The following is a 20,318-nucleotide window of genomic DNA, read 5'->3' as shown; positions in this document are numbered from 1 at the left end:
ACTAAGTGGGTGGGAATGCTCACCTCTTGCACCAAACACTCACTCAGAGAATGCTTCTTTGATGTCAGAGAAGTGTTAACAGCATCCCAAAACAATTCTTGCCCCAGTGCTACAGTGTGTGGGTGTTGTGTTCCAGTTCACAACAGGTCCTGGGCTCCTGCAGGTAGATGGTGTGACTCCTTCATGTCCATCCTGACTACAGGCAAGAGCATTGAACAAGACCTTAATAAGGTAAAACAAACTAAATCCCTGCCTTTATGTAACTACCTGATGTTTCTTCCAGTCAGAAAATGAAGAATATACAGCCTCACCTTCCCAAAAGTAGCTCTTCTCTATTAAAAATAAATAAACATTTTAATAATAAAATTTTCTTTACAGTTTTCAGCCTACGCCTGTAGGAAGGAATAACTAATAATGTATTACTAACTTGCTATCTGACCCTAAATCAATCTTTTCACCCGATGCAAGAATCCATCAGGGAAACCAGACTTTGAAAACTGCTTCATTTTTTGCCTTAGCTCTGTGTTAGCTAAAACTGAATTTCCACATTAATAAGTATCACTGCTATCACATATCTCTGTCCAGTCCTGACAAGATGTCAGAAGAAGAAAGAAGACTCAGGGAGCAGCTTATGGTTCCCAAGATGGGAGGAGGCAGAAGGAAAAGGAGGTACCCAGGCTCAATTTTACCTTGTAATTGGTGACCTGGAAAACATAAGTTTGAGCAGCCATTTGCAGAAAAAGACAAAGAACAACATATATCATATATCCCAAACCCACAGAAAGCAAACAGGAGGCAGGGGCCGCCTTCTGACCGCCAGTCCATGCCTCAGGGGAAGGGATCCACCAAGAGGCATGGAGGCAGAAATCTTTTATCCAGCCCAAGTGTACTTTGAACTCCACACCTGGTTGCAACATCTAAATTCTAGACAGAAGATATTGCTTTTGTTGGTAAAAAAATTGTGTTTTTATTACTTTTGAAATTAGGTGATTAGTCCTGGTGTGTAGAGTCAGGGGAGATCCTTCCCCACTTTGTGAAGTTTGGTCTTCAAAATGGAGACTGAATGGGGAAGAGACAGCTCTTCATCAGTTGGAAGGAATGGCTCTGATTTTGTTTTCAGCTAGTGACACTGGATGTAGGGCCAGACAACCGAAAAATAATTAAGACATAGATGATGGAGAATACAGCTCACATGGCAATCATGCCATGCAATTTAAAAGAGTCAGTAAAAGTGAGCCCCATTTTTCATAACACATTCCAAAATTCTGCAAGAGCTGTAGTGTGTAGAGAACAACTGATGGGTATTGAATGACTTAGTAAGATTTTAAAAGATGTAAAAGGACTGCCGTGACTGGCAGATGCAAGGAAAAGAATGTGGAACGCTATGGAGCCCTCAGAATCACAGAAGTTGCCGTGTTAACCACTGTGCTTTGCCACAAAAACGCTTATCTGCTGTGGTGAAGAAATGTTTTTCCTGGTAGTATGACACAGAATAGTGGACTGTATTTGTGGAGGAAATGTGATTTATCCCAACAAAGGATCTTGGCATTTCCCTGTTAGAAATGTTGTTCATAAGGCCAGCCCTTGGTCTAAAACCTGTGGTACAAGAAACATGGTCAGTTTGTTTCTATACAGGGGAGCACATATCTCACACTTGGATTGGAGTTTACCAGTATCTTCACACTGAGATAAATTAACCAATTAAAATAAAGCAACACACATAGCTGATGGGGAACATTAATATTTTCATTAAGTTCATAAGAAAATTAAGATTGATTTAGACAATTTTTAGGCTTTCCTAAAATATATCTAACACTTTATGTGCTTTATGTACGTCTCACAATAGGGCAAGACCTGAGGTTGCTGCAATGCTGGCACCACTCTGATTTTCAGTTTGTGCCCATTTCCTTGGGGATCGATAGAGATCTGGAGAAGACCAGGTTCAGTAGAGTTGCTTTCTTAGCTTACCTCGTAATGCTTTCCAAGATAACCATCAGGGAGGGAAGTGCAGAAAAGGCTTTTTCCCATCCTATACAATGTCCTGAGCCTTGAAAAACACCTCTGTTCTCCAGAACACCCAGCGCCAGCCTGGGGCCAAGAGAGGGAGAAAAGGCAGAGCTGGAGGAGAAGGGGTGGTGGGTCTTTGGAGAGTGTCCAGCTGCTGCTGAGACCTGTCCTGCAGATCCCCGAGCCTGAGTGACCGCCTGGACCTCTGACCCCCGTGGCCTTGCTTAGAGCATCACCAGGAGTCTCCACACAGCAGAAAACCGCAGAAGAGCCCTGGTTCCTTGCTTTGGAGGGAGAGACACCTGGCAAAGCTCTCCTGGCTCTTTACTGTGCACGAGCTCCCAGGGAAAGCCTTGAGCTGGGTGCCGAGAAGGAGTGGGGCAGTCAGAAAGCCGGGGGCCACCTGGGTGTGTGCAGGGCTGGGACCTGGCTCCCATCCCCATCCCCATCCCCATCCCCATCCCCATCCCCATCCCCATCCCCATCCCCATCCCATCCCCATCCCATCCCCATCCCCATCCCCATCCCCATCCCCATCCCCAACCCCGTCCCCATCCCCATCCCCATCCCCATCCCCATCCCCATCCCCATCCCATCCCATCCCATCCCCATCCCCATCCCATCCCAACCCCATCCCCATCCCCATCCCATCCCCATCCCCATCCCCATCCCATCCCCATCCCCATCCCATCCCATCCCATCCCATCCCATCCCATCCCATCCCATCCCATCCCATCCCATCCCATCCCATCCCATCCCATCCCATCCCATCCCATCCCATCCCATCCCATCCCATCCCCATCCCCATCCCATCCCCAACCCCATCCCCATCTCCATCCCCATCCCCATCCCCATCCCCATCCCATCCCATCCCATCCCCATCCCATCCCCATCCCATCCCATCCCCATCCCATCCCCATCCCCATCCCATCCCCATCCCCATCCCCACCCCCATCCCCATCCCCATCCCATCCCATCCCATCCCCATCCCCATCCCCACCCCCATCCCCATCCCCATCCCATCCCCATCCCCATCCCATCCCATCCCCATCCCCATCCCCATCCCATCCCATCCCCATCCCCATCCCTGGCCGCACACAGCCCCAGGCACGAGCGGCGGCAGCTCCAGGATTTGAAAATTAAAGTTTGCCATCTAGCGGCAAGCCTCGGGCTTTTGGGAGCAGCCGCGCACGTCCCTCCAGGTTTTTGGGTGATCTGTTTACGAGTTCTGACACAGATATGATTTCTAGCGCCGTTTGAGCCTGCCTGCCATCCCGGTCTGCCTGCAGAAGTGATGGAAGGAGCTCGGAATGTTGTCGCTATCGGCTTCAACAGGGTCACAGCCCTGGGGCAGCTCCCTTGGTCATCACACAGTACAATGGGGATGGTTCCGGGTAGCATCAAATCCCGAGTAGCTAAAAAAACTCCCATGACCAAACCCCCAAAAACTTCGCTGGGATTAAAAAACGATGCAACGAAATGCAATCAATTCCATCCTTGTTCTTCTCTTGCCTTGGGCAGGGGCAATTCTCAGCGGACAGCCTCCTTTGTTTAAGTGTTTTGTTTCCCGTTTGAATGGAGCTGCACCTGGAAGAGACAGTCCTGCCCTGGTTTGAGTGATGCTCCCATGTGTCAGAACAGAGCTGGCAGCAGCCAGCACCTCTGCAAGAGCCCTCCTTGCCAGAGTCCCTGCAAGCTTCCTCTGAGCAGCTCATGTTGCCTGTGTGCAATCCATGTAGGATGTTCCTATAGGATTCATATGGAGAACAGCCCTGGCATCACCTGTAACATTTTCATAAGAAGAAACAACACGAGGCAGTAGGAGTATGGGTAGTTTTCCAAAGAGAGAAGAGGTCAAGGATCCTTCTCAGAGGAAGGCAGCAAAAAACAGCTGTGGCTGAGGACAGGGCCTGGAGAGGGAGCAGAGGGAAGGTCTGGGAGGTGATGGACAGCCTGGTCTACCTGGGTGACCAGATTGTAATTAAGGAGCTGCAGGATGCCTGCACAATCTCTCCTCTTCCACATACAACGCTTCTGTTAACAGAACTCCAGGTGGGATTAGCAATTTTTGCAGCATAATCACATTGTTGAGTCATATTTAATTTATGAACCACTATACACACAGCATCATTTTCTCATATTGATGCTGAGCTGATTATTTCCCAATTCATATTTATGCATTTGATATCTCCCTCTGCAGTGTAGCACTTCATACTTGTCATTAGTGAACTTCATCTTGTTGATCTGAGACCATCTCTTCAATTTAGCATTTGGCATTCTGATCTTGCCTGCCAGACTGAGCAAATTTTATAAGTGTACTCTATATTTATCCTGAAAATCACTAATAAAAATATTGACTAAAATCAGTTCTGAAGATCTCTGCACATCTGCTTGGAATGCGCTCTTGAAATTTCCTTCCAGCTTGATATAGAGTCATTGGCAATAATACTTTGAGAGTTTTTTCATCTATTTGTATACACACTGATAATCATGATTTTGCATAAACTGCATTTTGCTAGCTTATATGTAGGAATTCAGGTTATTAGTGCCAAAAGTCTTATTAAATATATTGTCTACTGTTTCTCCCCATCATCAGTACTTAGAATACAGATATTCAGGTCCTGCTATAAAACTGTGCAGCTATGTCAGAAAGAAGTAATATTTACCCCTTCCTTCAAAGTTGTTTATTTCACTAAATAAGAATTAAGTCTCCTCCTTTAATGAAGGAACTTATGAGGCATAAATTATTCAAATTATGTTGAGAGTTGAGAGAAAAAAAATAAAGCCCTGTACCTTCACATTTCACTTTGTGTGCACTGTCAGCACAATAAAAATATTTGCTGATGATGTAGATGCTCCTTAAAACAGCACGTAGGACCAAAATGATGCAAGTGCCTATTAATCCTAAAATAGGATTCCTGGTAAAAGGAGGAAAAAAAGAAAAGTGCTTAATAACCATAACTGTGTCAGTTTTACTGCTAGCACATAATTAGATCAGAAGAAGATGATTTCAAAATGTCCAGAGTATAACTGCTTCTTGCTATTTAGATGATCTGTTTCTGAATAAAAAGCTGCAGTTCATCTTATATTTTTAAGTGTAAGAATGTTTTTGAGTGTAAGAATGTCCCCATAGTGGTGGTAGGAGGCTGTTTCTTCTCAGCCTCTGCATTTTGTAGTTTGCAGAGGAAATGTATCTAAAACAAACAAACAAACAAATTGACCATGTTTGTAAAGGGGTTTGGCTTTTTTTCCCTGCAAGAAATCTCTCACATGTAATGTCTCTGTTTCTGGCACAGGCTGGAGGATTTTAGGGATGCCACTGATCTAGATTGTAGCATCCGCATGCCAGCCCTCTCAGACAGGTGCTTGGGAAGAGGCCAGGAAAAAGTTGTCCACAGCCCCACAATGGAAACAAAGAAATTACTCAACAATCTCTTCCCATAAAAACGCGAGTTAAGGGAATGCAATCAAGGATCCAATCTGGTAAACAGCTTGAGGGACAGGGCCAGCAAAGCCTGACCTGTGCTGTGAGCAGTGAGGAGGCTGGAGGGATTTGGGCCTGGCCCTGGCTCCAAACAGCCCTGCTGGTTTGGGGGATGCAGATGGTCACACTGCCCTCCTGTTCTTTTTAAGCTTCCTGCTGGTTTTCCCTGCTGAAGCTGTCCCACTGAGAGCAGCAGTAAATGTCATTTTGTAGGTGTCTGCAAGAGAATAAAAGTGGCCCCAATGCAACACCCCATGAAATGCGTAACTGCAGACAGAGATGAATCATGCCACCACCGAGTCAGCTCTCACACAGAGCCCGTGTAGGTGTTATTATGACTGTAACAGGCTTCAAAAGAATCAATTGCACAAACGCCAGGCTGGCAGTGGTTCCTGCTAGCAGTAGTTTGGGTAACACTGCTCACATCACCTTCTCACATTACATTCTGTTCCTTGAAGGAGGTTTGGCTCTAAACTCCTCCCGACTCCACGCTAATTCCAAAGGATAACATGAGCATCAATTAGGCACTACCATGACTCAGAAAATGAAATATTGCCCTTGGTGGGAAGTCAAGACCGCGTGTTTTCTCCTGCCTTCACCAGCACACGTTGTCCTACCCACTAGGTGTCCCTGCCAGCCAGGGAAACAGAGCACCGCAGCCAGGGCTGTATTTGCTTCGTTCCACTTGGCTTCAGCTGAAAACATCAAACACAAACAACAACCCAGGAAACATGTCTGAAATAACTTCTTCTCTTTTTTCTTTATTTTCTTTCTTTCTTTTTTTTTTTTTTTTTTTTAAAGAAAAAAAGCTCCTTTTTTGAAGCAGCTTCAAATTCATGAACAATGCACAGGATGGAAAGGGCAGGTCTCTGTGTTGCTCTGCGGTGTAATAGAAAGTTTTTGGCCAGAAGGAGAATGGTTTCCCCTCCTGGATAGCAAGCAGGTGATGGACTACTTTAGCACACCACCAGCTTAATCCCCCCAGCCTCATCTCTGACTTCTGTAGGAGCCAGACAAATTGTGCTGTAATCCCTCACCTCTATTTGCCCATCTTTAGAATAGATCCTGTGCCATTTTGTCTCCTCTGCCATGGAGCTGAGAGGTTAAATGAAGGGTGGTAATGTTATTTTGTTTCCCAATTAAAAAAAAATGAATCAGTATTTAAAAAAAAAAATAATATTACTATCAATGTGTGGATGTTGAGATCTCACCAAAAAAAACCAAACAAACAAACTAATTTGTAGGTAAATAGGGATAGGTGGATGCAGGTGTTTATAACCTCAGCATGGATTAGGTGTAACACATGTTCAGTGGCTGCCTTTGTAAAGAAGAGACCATTTTTCCCCAGCTAAAATTTGCTCCAGTAATCCCTGGAGAGTTTCCAGAGGTCAGCAGAGAATCATGGAAGAAAGTGAAGACGTTAAAGGAAGCACATATCTGCAGATGTGGCAGCTTCTGCCAGCCCAGGAAGAGGGAGAGGAAGCAGGAGGCAAAACCTTGAAGACATGCGGGGAATTTTTTGAAAAAGATTTTGTCTCTTTGTGACACTGAACTGGGGGACAGAGGGGCAGAAAAAGTCTATATAAGGTGGAGAAACTGATTCCATATTTTTTGTAGTTCTCTTTCCTGATCTGTCACAGAAGGGCAGCAGCATTTCCATGTCTCCTGGTGATGCTGCTTTATGAGCAGCCTGAAATCCTTAGAAAGGAGAAGAGGAAACACAGCAGAACCGGGTTTTCTGAACCATCAAAAGGATAATTTCTGCAGCAGAAGCCTGGTCCGAAGGCTCTGTGTTTGGGAGCCATCCATGGGGAGCAGGGCCAGTCGTGCCGTGCGCTGTACAAACAGCCGGGGAGAGCCATCCCTGTCACAAAGAACCTGCTCTCCAAACAGAGACGGCAGAGGAAGAATAGCAGGAGGATTAGAAATGACGAGCCCAGAGCTGCACGGTTTGCTGAGGACGCCAGAGAGACAGAAGCCTGCTATTCTGATTTCCAGCCCAGCAATCTGCTCTTTCTCACGGCCAGCCACCTCTTGTCGCTCTGGCGCTTGCAGGGTGTTAATGGCACTTAAGTTAATTGCGTGTGGCTTGGTATTTTTAACTACTGGGAGCTTTACATACGGGCACACACCCGCAGAATTTGCCCCCAGGGACAGTGTCCCCTCCTGGCCCTAAGACAGCTTGGAGGGTGCTCAGATAGTGACTCGGAGTGACCTTCACAGCCCAAATGCCAGACAAGCAAAGGGACAGGAGGAGGACACGGCTCTTGCGAAATCCGGCTGTTTGAAACACCTTCGCGTCTTGCAACACAAAGCCAAAAAACTCTTTTGTCTTAAGGATTTAAGACTAACCATAGGAAGAACTGTGTTTGTCTCATGTTAATCACCTAGGCAACTGGGAAAGCAGAAGTGAGCTTCACTTTCTAGTGGAAATTTCTGCTGCAAAATTGTGTTTTGAAGAAGAAAAATCGTACCTATAAACAGTCACTTTGGGTTTGTAGCTTTTTCTTTCCCACAGGTGCTGTGTGCCTGCAGGCCCTGGTAGTTATTTAATGACCCAGGATCTACATTAGAAGTACAGCCTTTTCTCTCAATTTCTTCTCCCTGGGATCCTGCCACTCGGGCAGAAAGGATCTGTTAGAGACCAAGGAATGGGCTGGGAACTGCCCTCTCCTTTCCCAATCAGTAGGGAACGGATAAAAGCCTCTCATGATTTGAAAGGAGTTGTTAAGGATAGGAGGATATATCCAAAAATGAAGTAATGTCGTGCAGGTGCAGACCTGAAGCTTGTGTCACACTCCTACAACACAGCTATCAGTAAGTGAATAATCCAGCCTGCCACAGGGTCTTGCAGGATTCAAGTTCCAACTCATACCTTTATCATGGGCTGGGTCAGGAAAAAGGCAGGAAGGCTGTCTCTTAGCAAGGAGCAGCAACAAGGTTGCATTTTTCCTAGTGGCTCATTCAATTCTGAAACTGTTTTTGTGAATAAAAGCTAGCATTAGCATCTGCTATTTTATGGAAACATGTACAAAAGCATAGGTTGAAAATTGTGTTGATCTTTTGGAAGAAAGTGAAGCCTTCAAAGTGAAAATTAAAACCAAAAAAATCAACAAAACAAAAACCCACAGACAGCTCCTACAATTCTAAAAAGAAAAAAAAAGTTACTTTTAATTTGATTATTCCCACTGTTGTCCAGATTGCTTTGCTTCTGATAGATTTTGATAGTTTTTCGCAGACTTTATTTCCTAAATGGAAAAAAAATCATCCTTTCTGGATGGTGCTGTCTTAGAAGAAAAACACGTTTTCGGTAATGTCTTTATTTACATTGTTTCAAAACCTATTTTCCTTGAAAGGAAATGTTTATGAGGTTTGGCTTTTCTCCCTATATTTCCTAGGCAGAGCTGCTGGTGCTTTGCTCTGCCTGCCTATGCCCAACATTAACTCCAAATCTTTAGTATTATTTTATTCAGCAGAAAAAAATTCTGAGTTTTCTAGCTCATCAACAGCTCCACAGAGGAGGTGCAAAGCCCTGATATTTCACGTGGGCAGCATTTAGAAAACTTCCAAATGACTTTGCAAAGTTATAAATAATTATACAAAAGGTGCAAGGACTTGCAGAGACCAGCCAAGTTTATGAATCCCAGAAACAGAGGGAATTAGAAATTTTTCCATCTGCTTGGATGAGTTTTGGTTTAAACACTAGAAAGTCAGATTCATCTGAACATACTGGATGAATGGAAAAGTTACAGAGCTGTGGACAACATGATACATTTCACTCCACAGAGGGTGATGAATAAGGCTGAGAAAAGAAAAAGTACATGCTCAGAGTCTCTACCAACCTTTTTTAGCAAAAGAGCACAAAACAGGCAAGAACAAGAAGGAATTTGGCAACCTTGTGAACCCCTTTAGAAGGGATAAATTCATGGTGAGGATGAAGGAGAAGCTGTGCCTGTGCTCACAGCACTGAAGCAGAGGAGAGCAGGGAGCACAACCTGAGAGCACACAGTACATGGACAACACGGAAACTCTCCTACATCCAACATGCAGCCTGCAAGGTTTGGGTTTATTTTGGTTTTTTCCCAAGGTTATGTATCTGTAAAAGGGAAAAAACTGAAGGCCTGGAAAATTCAGGAAGTGAAAGGACCAGTTTCAGTATTTCTTAAGTTTAGAATTAATAGAAGGTAGAGATACACTGCTTAACCACTAAGATGCAATTAAAAATGAAACATTAAAGCCTAACTTTTGTTTATTTTCAACAATTGGAATTAGTGAATGAAATTCCTGATCACAGTGCATCTGCCTTTAAATTAGAACAAGGATCATGACAGTCACAGGATAAAGGCATGGGACTGTCAGCACATGATGAGTCTAGGAAGATATGGAATTCAATCACTTGTGTGTGGAATAATTTTTCCACATTTCAATCCAAGTAAATAAGAATGCCATTTATTCATTAAAAAGGATAAATTCTTGGGAGCCTGATACAAGCCTCAGGACCACCAATATGAAGGGAAGTTGTTTGTGCAGAGCAACTATCATCTCCAAACAGACTTGTTGAACCAGGGCCCAGAAATTATGAATAATTGGGTAGTCTTATGTGCAAAGAAAGACTGGCATTAGCAGACAGAAAGAGTTAAAGTGGTGAAATAAAGGAAAGGGACATTGGAATAAAAGGGTGGAATTTGGCAAGGAAAGATTCTGTGGCATTGGGATCTAGCTGCACTGGGGCAGAGGGAGGAGGGGCTGTCTCTCAGGCTTTATAGGAAGAAAAGAAGTCAAATCTGCAGGTTACAAACAGATGTAATATGAGACAGAAGCCATATGTTGTCATTTCCACTCCCCCTGCAAAAGACATCCTCCCTAAAGTCTTGATCAAGGAATGGGCTGTAAATCACAGAAGAGGCAGGATGCAAAGTTCAGTCATTTCCATTAACTGACATCAGGCTAACACTGTAATTGATAAAAAAAGTGGTTTGGGGCAGTCTATTAACTTCTACTTTACTGCTCATCATTCCCACAAGTTCATAACAGACTACAAGGCAGTCAGATACCCAGCTGTCTATTAATAATTGATTTAATGTAACACATCAAGTGTGAGTAATCTATTTCCTTGTTTCTCTGTTTCCTATAATCCATGAATCATGGTGACCAGTGAAGAGGCTGATTGACCACTCAATGCTAACTTTTTCACTGATTCCAACTACTGACTTGCATTTCAGAGAGTTAAATGTCTGCTAAATACTTTGTGGTTATAACAGGAATGCTATGGAAGAGGGAGACAATTAGTCAGTTCATTAGATAGTGTTCATTTTTGGATAAAAGCTTGTAAGTCTACGCAACATTAGATACTAAAATAATTGTTGTCAAACCTAGACCTCTCTCTTTTTGGCCCAGTGTCTTGTCTCTCCTAGACCTAAGAAAAGGTTTAACTTGCAAGCAGAAGTTGCTTTTATTCTCACCATATTGCTGCAGTTATCAGCACCATGGTATCTATTTACCTCACAGTCACAGAAGATTTCCTATTTTCAGTACCTTTTCAAGGTGAGGAAATGCTACTCTTCCTCTTTTACTCATAGGGAAACAAGGAGTTGAGAGTGTGTGAAGAACCTGGCTTTGCTAATTGTGCTATTTCAGGCACTTCTGCTTGTGAACATATGTGTGTTTTTCACCAATGCCAAGATTTTCACTCACTGAGTGTCACTTCCTTTGTTAGCTCCAAATGTGCAGAGGCTGAAAGGGCATCTTTACTAGTGAAAAATCTCTCAAGAACTCTTATAAATCATTCAAGCTTCTGGTTGAAAATGTTTCCTTTCACACACTTCTTAGTGCCAAATACAGGCCCATCTGGAATCATTATTAATTCTGTTGAACTGTTTAATTCCAAATGGTTCTCTTTTTATGTTTTTTTTTTTTTTAAAGAAAGACTTGATTCAGTATTTTATAACCATAATTGGAATAGCACATTAAGACTCAACAGCTCATTTTTTTATTCCAGGAAATGGCAAGCAACACATCTTGTACTCAATCAGTCACATTAATAGAGCAATGCTAAAAAATCTTGTAACATGCAGCTACCCACTAGTTTAATTCCTCTTACATATTTGTTTGCCATACAAACAGAGATTAAAATGATCTTTGTGGGCTTAAGAAAGCTTCTTAAACAATATGGAGCACTTCTCTGTGTATGCTTCATTGAGCACATCAGCCAGAGAATTGGAAGAATAGATGCTCTGATAGATGGTCTGCCACTGAAATGGTTGAGCAAAGGGCAAAGCATGCTCCTCCAGATACAGACTCACATCAAGACAGTTGTTTCAGGTTTATCATCAGGACTGAAAAATTAAATTCAGTTTGCAAGCAAAATCCCATTCACATTTCGAAAAGAAATGCACCAAAGTAGTGTTTTTGTGCAAACCTGCTTATTTAACTTGTTTTTGCATTAAACATTGCCTCTAGGATTTGAATGCACATGTTTAAGAGAAGAGAACTGTGAAATCTTGGTGTCATTAATGTTAACAGCACAGTTCCTGATGACTAACACTCAGGACAGCTGGGAAGTTCTCTGCATAGTTCTCCACATGCAACTGATGTGGGAGACACTCAGACTGCATGTTTGGCTCCTTGACACTTGCTCTAAAGAGCAGTCAGACCCAGACCTCTGCTCAATGAAGGCAGGCAGGCTGGAAACACAGAGCCAGGGACTGTGGCTGCCCACTGAAGGGCACAGCTTGCATCCCCCACAAGCTCCAGAAGGTTTTCATCCCTAGAAGCTGGTGATTAATGTTCGGCTACAGAGAACTGTAGGTATGGAACCAGACTGGGCTTAGAGTGATACAATTATAAATTCATAGCCAGACTGTCATGATACAAATTAGTCTCAGCACTCATTTTCTTTGGCAAAACTCCCATTCTTTGGATTCCTTTCTGGTGAAATTTACTGTGACATGAAAGATATCCAAAATACAGATAAAAGGAATAGTTTTCCAAGTGCAAAATTCACTAGAAGTGTTCACCATAAACTCCCCATAAAATAAGCTGGAAAGCAGCTTTCATGTCTGGTCCATACTCTTGCTCAAAATAAGGTCAGCTTTGAAGTGAGATGGGATACTCAGGGCCTTATCCAGATAGGTTTTGAGTATATCCAAGAATGGAGAGCTTACAGCCTCTCTGAGCACTTATTCTAGCACTTGATCTTCTTTACCATGAAGTTTTTCTCCTTATTTCTAACTGGGATCCACCTTGCTGCAGCTTCACTGCCCCTTGCCTTTCACAGTGCACCCCCTAAAGAGTCTGGCTCCATCCTGTCTATAACCATTTATTAGGTAGTTACAGAGAAAAATTAGATACTCCCTGAGCCATCTCTTCTCCAGATGAACAACCAGATTTCTCAGCCTGTCCTTGTACTCCATATGCTCCAGCACCCTGAGCATCTCGGTGGTTTTTGCTGAACCTGACACAGTTCAGAATCATAAAATGGTTTGAGTTGGAAGGGACCTTAAAGATCACATCGTTCCAATCCTCCACCATGGGCAGGGACATCTTCCATTAGACCAGGTTGCTTCAAGCATCATCCAACCTGACCCTGAATACTTCCATGGAAGAGGCATCCACAATGGCTCTAGGCAACCTGTGCCAGTGCCTCACCACCAAACTTGTTGTCTGCCAGGACCCCTGGGTCTTGCCTTGAAAGCTGCTTTCTAGCAAGCCCAGCCCGTGCTGTTGCAGGACATTATTCCTTAATGGATGTAGGACTTTGCATTTGCCTTTATTGGACTTCATGAAGTTTCTCTCAACCCATTTCTCCAGCCAGTTGCCATCTCTCATCGGTGCCCTGGCCGTCAGTGCATTGACTCTTCCACCAGCTTTCGGTCATCAGAGAACTTGGAGAGGTTCCATCCCATTCCATTGTCCAGCTTTAAGAAAGACATTAAATAATATCAGGTCCTGCAGTGGACCCTGAGGAGCACCACCAGTAACCAGTCACTATTTCAACTCTGATCTGCTCCATGGGATCCCTGGAGCCCTGGGGTCCAGTCAATTTTCCACTCATCCTCCCGCTCAGTCCTCTTGTCTCCATCTCAGCAGCCAGGGTACTACAGGAGGCTGTCAACAGCCCTGTTGAAGTTCAGGGAAACACCACCCACTGCTCTCCAGTGCCTGCTGAGATGGTCATGGCCCTCTGGCACTGCCCCTTTCAGTGCCCACTGGCATCACTGCCCACGGTGTGGTGCCCAGGTTTTGTCACAGGCACTGTGTAAAAGGGTTCTAATGTCATTGGTCTCCTGGCACAGCTGATACAGCCATGAGGACTTGATTGAATACCAATACCAAGAGACAGCAGCAAAGTAAATTTTGTTTGGAAATATTGCTGCAAAATCATCATATCCATAGAGAAGCATTTGATGTATTAGTAATCAGCTTCCCTGGAATATTCCTGTAATTGTTATGGTTCCTTAGGCGTAAGGAAACAATTTTCTGGATTTGGATCACTGTGTTAGTTAGTCTGACAAGCCTAAAATAAAGTAAATTTTCACACATCAATCATTAGCATATTTGCCTAAGAAACAGTGTGGAGAATTCATGCAAAATCAACAGCTTATTCAAGTAAATACATATTCATAATTATTCTATGTGAAATATTGCTTTCTGAGTTTATTCAGTGAATGCTAACTACATTCCTAACAAATATACAGAAATAACAGTTCCCCTGTTACTATGGAGAGGGAGAGGAGATGGTATTGTGCTGGAGGACTAATTGTAAAATCTTTGGGGTAAGAACAAGACAGTGCAATTCCCCCAGATACAGTAATAATAATTCAGCAGCCCAAGGTTTTACATTCAAGGTTTTTGGAGGGAGAAATGAGAAGCTGCTGATGAGTTGGTCCAGAGATATACTGAAGGGGTGTTTCACGGGAGGGACATTTTCCATCATTCCGAGATACGAGAAGGGAAGGTGTAACTCTCAGCTGAAGTGAAGCAAACACAGGAGCAGGTTTGGCATTAGCAGCTATGCTGCATCTGAAATTGCTTCGAGCTCGCCGGACACAGCCACTCCTATCAGAGCCCATCCCTGTCACATCCCCTGCAGCCCAGCTGGCAAAGCCAAGCGAGGACACATATCCTTGAAGGAATCAGTGAGCACACGTGTGCACAGAGCCACCTGCAGCCACGCGGCCCCTTGATACCTCATCTCCATAATGGCATTTGCTAGGAGCAAGCAGAATGCGATCGCTCCGCACCGCCCCTCTGATGCATCGCAAAGAGCCAGCATTCCATGTTTTATTGCCATGGGTGTGGAAAAACTAGGCTGCAAGTCACATTGATCCGAGAGCCAATAAGGCGAAGAAGGCACCCTGCAATATGGAGCCTGCAGAAGCGCTGCCAGGGAGGGATCACAGCACTGCCAAGTGTCACTGCAGCGAGGCACAGAGAGGCTCCGTGCTGCATTTTATGGGACAGCTACAGACAGTAATTTACACCTTTTTGCCAAAGATTGCTAAGCACTCTGCACCAATTCCTGACGTTCAGGTTCCCAGCGCCAGTATGTTGTAGTTTTCCATATGGCAGAGGGGCTTTTTCATCCCTAACAGTGCGCTGCACTCATTATTATGCAGTAGAATTTTTTGTTTCTGTACACCAGGCCTGGGATCTTACAAGGAAGTGATTATACTTGCCTAAATAGAGATTCTGGTGACAAGATAATTTACAACGCTCCGTTGCATAATCATTGAGCCAAGGTCAGGGAAACCATTGATGTAGCACAGTCAGGGCAGTTGTAAATAAACCCCGCATCACTAAAGGGGTTACTGTCAGTGAGAACAGACGGACAAGAAAGAGAAAGGACAGAGAAGAAAGAACCTCCAGCTCTCTCACCATGGTAAATTCTTACTCCCCTCCCTCATCTCCACAGATCCCATGGTTGGCTAATTAAAGAAGGAGGTGTAACTATCAATCTAATCTCACTTGTTCTCAAATTTACCATAATTTCTACACTTGAGAGGCTGGTGAAATGAAATGAAATGAAACAGCACTACTAGAATTTCCCATTCATCAGCAGGAAGCAGAACAACTCTGGGAATTGGGCTAAAAATAATTAAGAAGCAGGATCAGGTGCTGTGCACATGCATCTGTCTGTACACAGGCATGCAGGCACACAAGCATTTACTGGAGGTAGAAGCAGTAGCACAGGGGGAGATGAGCACCACCAGTAATTTTATCTTAACATATGAATGCTTGCAGATGTACTCACAGCATACTTATTAGAGTGGCAAAAACACCCAAGAAAACTGCCATCAAATTATGCTACAAACAAAATCAGCTTTTTAAACAGATGAAACCACCCGCAGTCCTTCAGGACTGGAGCTGCTGGGGTGGCCACAGCACACAGGGTGCTCAGCACATGGGCCTTACCCCAGCACACTGTGGGCACAGAGCAGGTACACCCCCTCTGAGCAGGAAGGGTGATATTTTCTGGAAGCATCTGTGCTATTTCACATGCTTTGCTTTGTTTTGCACTTGTGCATTAACACTAGAGCTTTTCAGAAAGTGCTGGAGTGGCTTTTGCCCCTGGTCCATACAGGCAGGCTGGGAGTGAGATGCTGCCAGGGTGCAGCTGGTTCAGGACCTCCTCCAAAAGACAGACCAGACACACAGATCCCCTGGATCATCACAGATGTTCTTCAGAATCCACTTCAGTTTCCAAGGGATAGCTGAGAAGGAAAATGTACCTGAGAGGCAGGACCAGGATGGAGGGTTTAGCTAAATAAGTAGCTCTTACCTGAGGAATCAGCTATCCAGCAGAATGATTTTTGAGAAAGATTCCACAGCTTTACTACTAGTCAGCCTGAACATACAGTTACTTGCCATGTTCCAGTAAAAGCCTTTATCTAGTTTGTAGCTCCTGCAAGAATTGTATAAGGAGATGGTGATGGGCCAAATCCTGGAGGCAGTATAAATCAATGCTATTTATTTGCCTCTGCTGGAACCCCAACTCTATTTCAGTTAAGAGCTAACACACAGCAGCTTAATATGCATTTATGTTAATATTTGCACTTTGCAGGGTTTGGTAGATTGCGTGGCTGGCACATGTCAGGCTGAATGTCACTTCCAAAAGCTAGGGGACCTACTGGAAACTGCCATTAAGAGTGACTAGCTGACATGTAGCACCTCTCTGGAAAAGCCTTCCCACCTCAAGCACCGCCTTGTGATTAATCTTTCAGCTAGAGAATACACATTACTATATTAAAAAACTGAATTTTTAAGGACAGAACACATTAATAAACAGAGGCAAATTTGGAGAAATTAGTACCTTCAAGCACTGCAAGACACAGGGAAAGGATACATGGACAGAGTGGCCAGGTCCCTTCAGAGACCACAGCTGTAGCCCCTGTCTGCAACATTGCCTCCTGGCAGCATTACTGCATTCGGCCCTGGAATCCAGACTCCATGCCAATCACTCCAGAGCATCATTTAGAAATATGGCATCTTGGTAAAATTCAAATCAAGGTTTCTTTCCTGCACATTGGAGTGGGTTAGATAGCAAAGGTTGATGTAAAAAGTGAGCAAGCAGCAATGACGGGTTTGTATCACACAAGCTTAAAAACTAGTCTGGAATAAAAAATGTGTGCATTATTGTCTTTCACACTATCTGATCTTGCACCACCAGACAACTTAAACTAAGAATATCTGGCAGAATTCAAGATCATTTTGCAAAGATTTTTTATTCTCCTTCACCAGATCAGTAAGACCTGGTGGAGAGGGAGTTGGAATACATCACATCAGAATGAATAAAAATGGCAATGATTGTGCTTCTCCACAACACTTCCACTTTAAGGAATCAGTCAATTAACCCTGAATTGAGCAGGCTTGCCAGTCAGGAATGGAGCAGTTCAATTGATAAGAGCTTCCTGACCCCTGCTTCTCAAGAACAAGATTCAGTAACCTTTATTTATGTTAAACATTAGCTTACCCTGTGAGGAACCCCCAGAAATCAATAGGAGTTGCACTACATGAGTAAGACTGGCAGAATCTGATACCAGTTATAAACTCAGATTGGCCCTCAGCTGGGTATTTCTGTCTGCTTTTTTTTTTTTTTTTCCCTTTCTTTCCATATTCCTCCTCCCCCATGTCTGCACCCAAGAAAATACAGAATGTTCCCTCTTATAAAAGGCACTTGAATGGTTGCTTCTCCTCTCTCTCTTTAATCCAAAAAGAATGAATATTTCTTGTTAAGGGAAGGTAATGTTTGACAAAACTTGGCAGATTTAAGTGTATTTCTAAACCTGGAAGAAGCCCAGCCTTTTTGACAAAATGGAAGCCACAGTTTGTGACTTTTAAATGTGAACTAGTTTATTTCTTCTTGAAGAAAAAAGTGTAGCTGAAACCACTAGAGAAAACATTAAGGGAAGAATCTGGACTTAAAAAAAAAAGATATGCAATATCTACACTCTTTCCTTTTACCAAAGCATGTGAGGGAAGAGGTGGATAGAAACAAGGAGACGTATTTTCTATTTGCAGTTCCTTTCCCCAAATTTTCCCAGAAGCAGAACAGGCTGTAGCTGGGTAGAGGAACTGAAAGCCTGAAGATACCGGTAAAGAGAAAAATACCCATGTGATGCAAAAGGGAGGTGGGAGAGAAAAATCCTTCAGCCTTTTATTTTGAGTCAGCTCAAAGTTAAATTACATCTTGCTGCACAGGGAAACCATGTCTCCTGAGCTGCAGCCTGTGTTTCTGTGTCTCCTCTCTGGTCTGGCCTCCTACGTTGGACTCCTTCTCCCAAAATGTCACTGCCACGCACCACCTACAGCAATCTCCTTGACTCAGCCAAGCCAGAAAAGCGTGTTTTGTGTTGGAGCAGTTGTTGGAATGGGGAGAGTGGAGGATGGCAGGGGAGCAATTCAGCCTTCTACCTTCCAGCTCAACAGGCTGAGGGACAGTAAGCTCAGGTTGGGCAACCCTAAATGCAAGACTTATTTTTACATTGCCTGATGAAAGTTGTTAGTGCATTAGAGTTGCTTGTGTGGCAGAAACTGCATTTTTGATCAAAAACACGGTTTTAATGAGAAATTTAGAAGTAGATCTATTCTTACTAAAAAGGAACAGCAAAAAAACTCCAGTGGGATCTCAGGAATGAAACGATGCAGAAATCATCGTTCCAATACTGATGTGCAGGCACAATAGATGCCGGTGTTTTCTGCTAGTGAGTGACTGTTGCTCACACTGGCTTTTTCAAAGCCAAAAGACAGACTGTGCTGGAATTAGATGGGAGGCATTGCTACCTTGAAGCTGTTTAAGTGTCTGTGACTTTACAGCACTGACTAGCTTTAAGTCTCTATTTCCCCCAGTTTAGTAGGTACTTTTCTGCATGAATTAGATGCTTCCAGACTTTTTGAACTTGTTTTTCACATCAGACATTGTCTGATTCCCTGAAACTACTGGATACCTAGCAAGCTGGAAAAAAAAATTTAAAAAATGAGCTGTGTCTGGCACTGGTATTGTTTTTTGCTCATGTCCTAAAGCCATGGTAGGTTGAAATAAGGTACACAGCATCTCTCCCGTTCTCCTTCATTGCAGCATCCCAGTTTCTGTGGAAAAGAAAACCTGGAGCGTGCACTGACAGGGAATTGCAGCATGGTCAAATAGGTTGCAGATATAGAAGAGTGGGGCAGCAAGTCTGCAGGCTCCTCCCTGGCTGCAGAGACAGAGCCAGCAAGCCAGGAGTTCCTTATTCTTTCTGTAGACACAGACAAGAAGATTTACTGCTTAGTGTAGCATTGCCTCTGGGGCTGGAATTGGATTTCTCCCCAAACTGTTACTTCCTTTCAAGCTCCTCTTCTGTGCAGAAAATTTTAGAAGGAAATGCCACTGGATTACACAGCTGCTGTCTGCCTAGGCTTTAAATGTGCCAATTTGCATCAGTCTGTAGGCAGTGCTGAGAACAGGCTGGAAGTGACTGCAGCCTTCCTATGTTACTAGTGGCATCTTACTTGCAAATCAATCGAAACAATTGAAGGGAAAAGGTGAAGTAGGACTAGAGACAGCCAGCTCTGAGACACTAGAGAAAAAAACTAAATTCTTATTTTCTTCTGAGAAAAGCATGTGTGAAACACAGCAGTCCTGAGGGATGCCCTGCAAGTCATCAGGGTGAAGCCTCAGTAACTGATGGAAGCAAAATAAAGTACAAAATGTCCCCATGAAGTAAAAACTTTTCCATTTGTGTAACTGATCACGCTGGGAATGAAAATCGTTGAGAACTAGCCTGTCACTATACACATTGAAAAATTTTTAAAGATAAATTGTAACAGTATCAATGCACTATGAAGAAGCTGATTCCTACCTGTTTTGCAGAAACAAATAAATAGGGTAAGAGCTCAGCTGCAGAAAATCTGGCCAGAAGTGAAGTGCTAAAGCTTTGCAATTACGTTTTCTGTTAACAGATAAGCAGGCACATTGTCACGGGCAGCATCACCAAAAGTCTTCTAATGTTACCTTTACAGTGTGCAAGCAGGTTCCCATCTCTTAGACCTGCTCTCTTGCTGTTCAGTGTTTGGGTTATGCAAGGACTTTGTACCTTGGCAGGCTCAGGAGAAGAGGAGGCAATGTGAACAGCCTGGAAACTGGCTGTCTGCCTTGCTTCTCGTTAAAGCAATTCTGGCGTTAAGAGTTGTCACTTGGGAAGCAGACAGAGATGTTGGGCTAGGACTCCTACATGAAGTAACTGCCTTACATGTTGGCTGTACATCCTCAGTTTAGGACTGGGATGTATGTGTGAGTTAAGTGATTCAAATTTAGAACACCCTCAGACTTCTTCTATGCCCAAAGAAA

The 20,318-nt window shown here is 43.7% G+C and overlaps 1 long non-coding RNA gene across 2 annotated transcripts; it reads right to left on the bottom strand.

The window, feature by feature from the left end:
* Positions 1 to 3,086: 3,086 nt before the first annotated feature.
* On the bottom strand, positions 3,087 to 20,045 carry LOC131577806 (uncharacterized). Of its 2 annotated transcripts, none has more exons than XR_009277283.1 (3): positions 19,983 to 20,045; positions 4,801 to 4,925; positions 3,087 to 3,609 (listed from the first exon to the last, which is right to left on the bottom strand). It is a non-coding gene; the product is annotated as an uncharacterized LOC131577806 (long non-coding RNA). The 2 variants fall into 2 exon arrangements; XR_009277284.1 differs by having other exon boundaries at positions 3,087 to 3,594.
* Between the last annotated feature and the right edge of the window lie 273 nt (positions 20,046 to 20,318).

This window comes from Poecile atricapillus, chromosome 3 (genome assembly GCF_030490865.1).
Source record: "Poecile atricapillus isolate bPoeAtr1 chromosome 3, bPoeAtr1.hap1, whole genome shotgun sequence".
NCBI lineage: Eukaryota > Metazoa > Chordata > Aves > Passeriformes > Paridae > Poecile > Poecile atricapillus.
The sequence above is the reverse complement of the archived record's forward strand: the minus strand, read 5'-3'. Positions and strand labels throughout refer to the sequence as shown.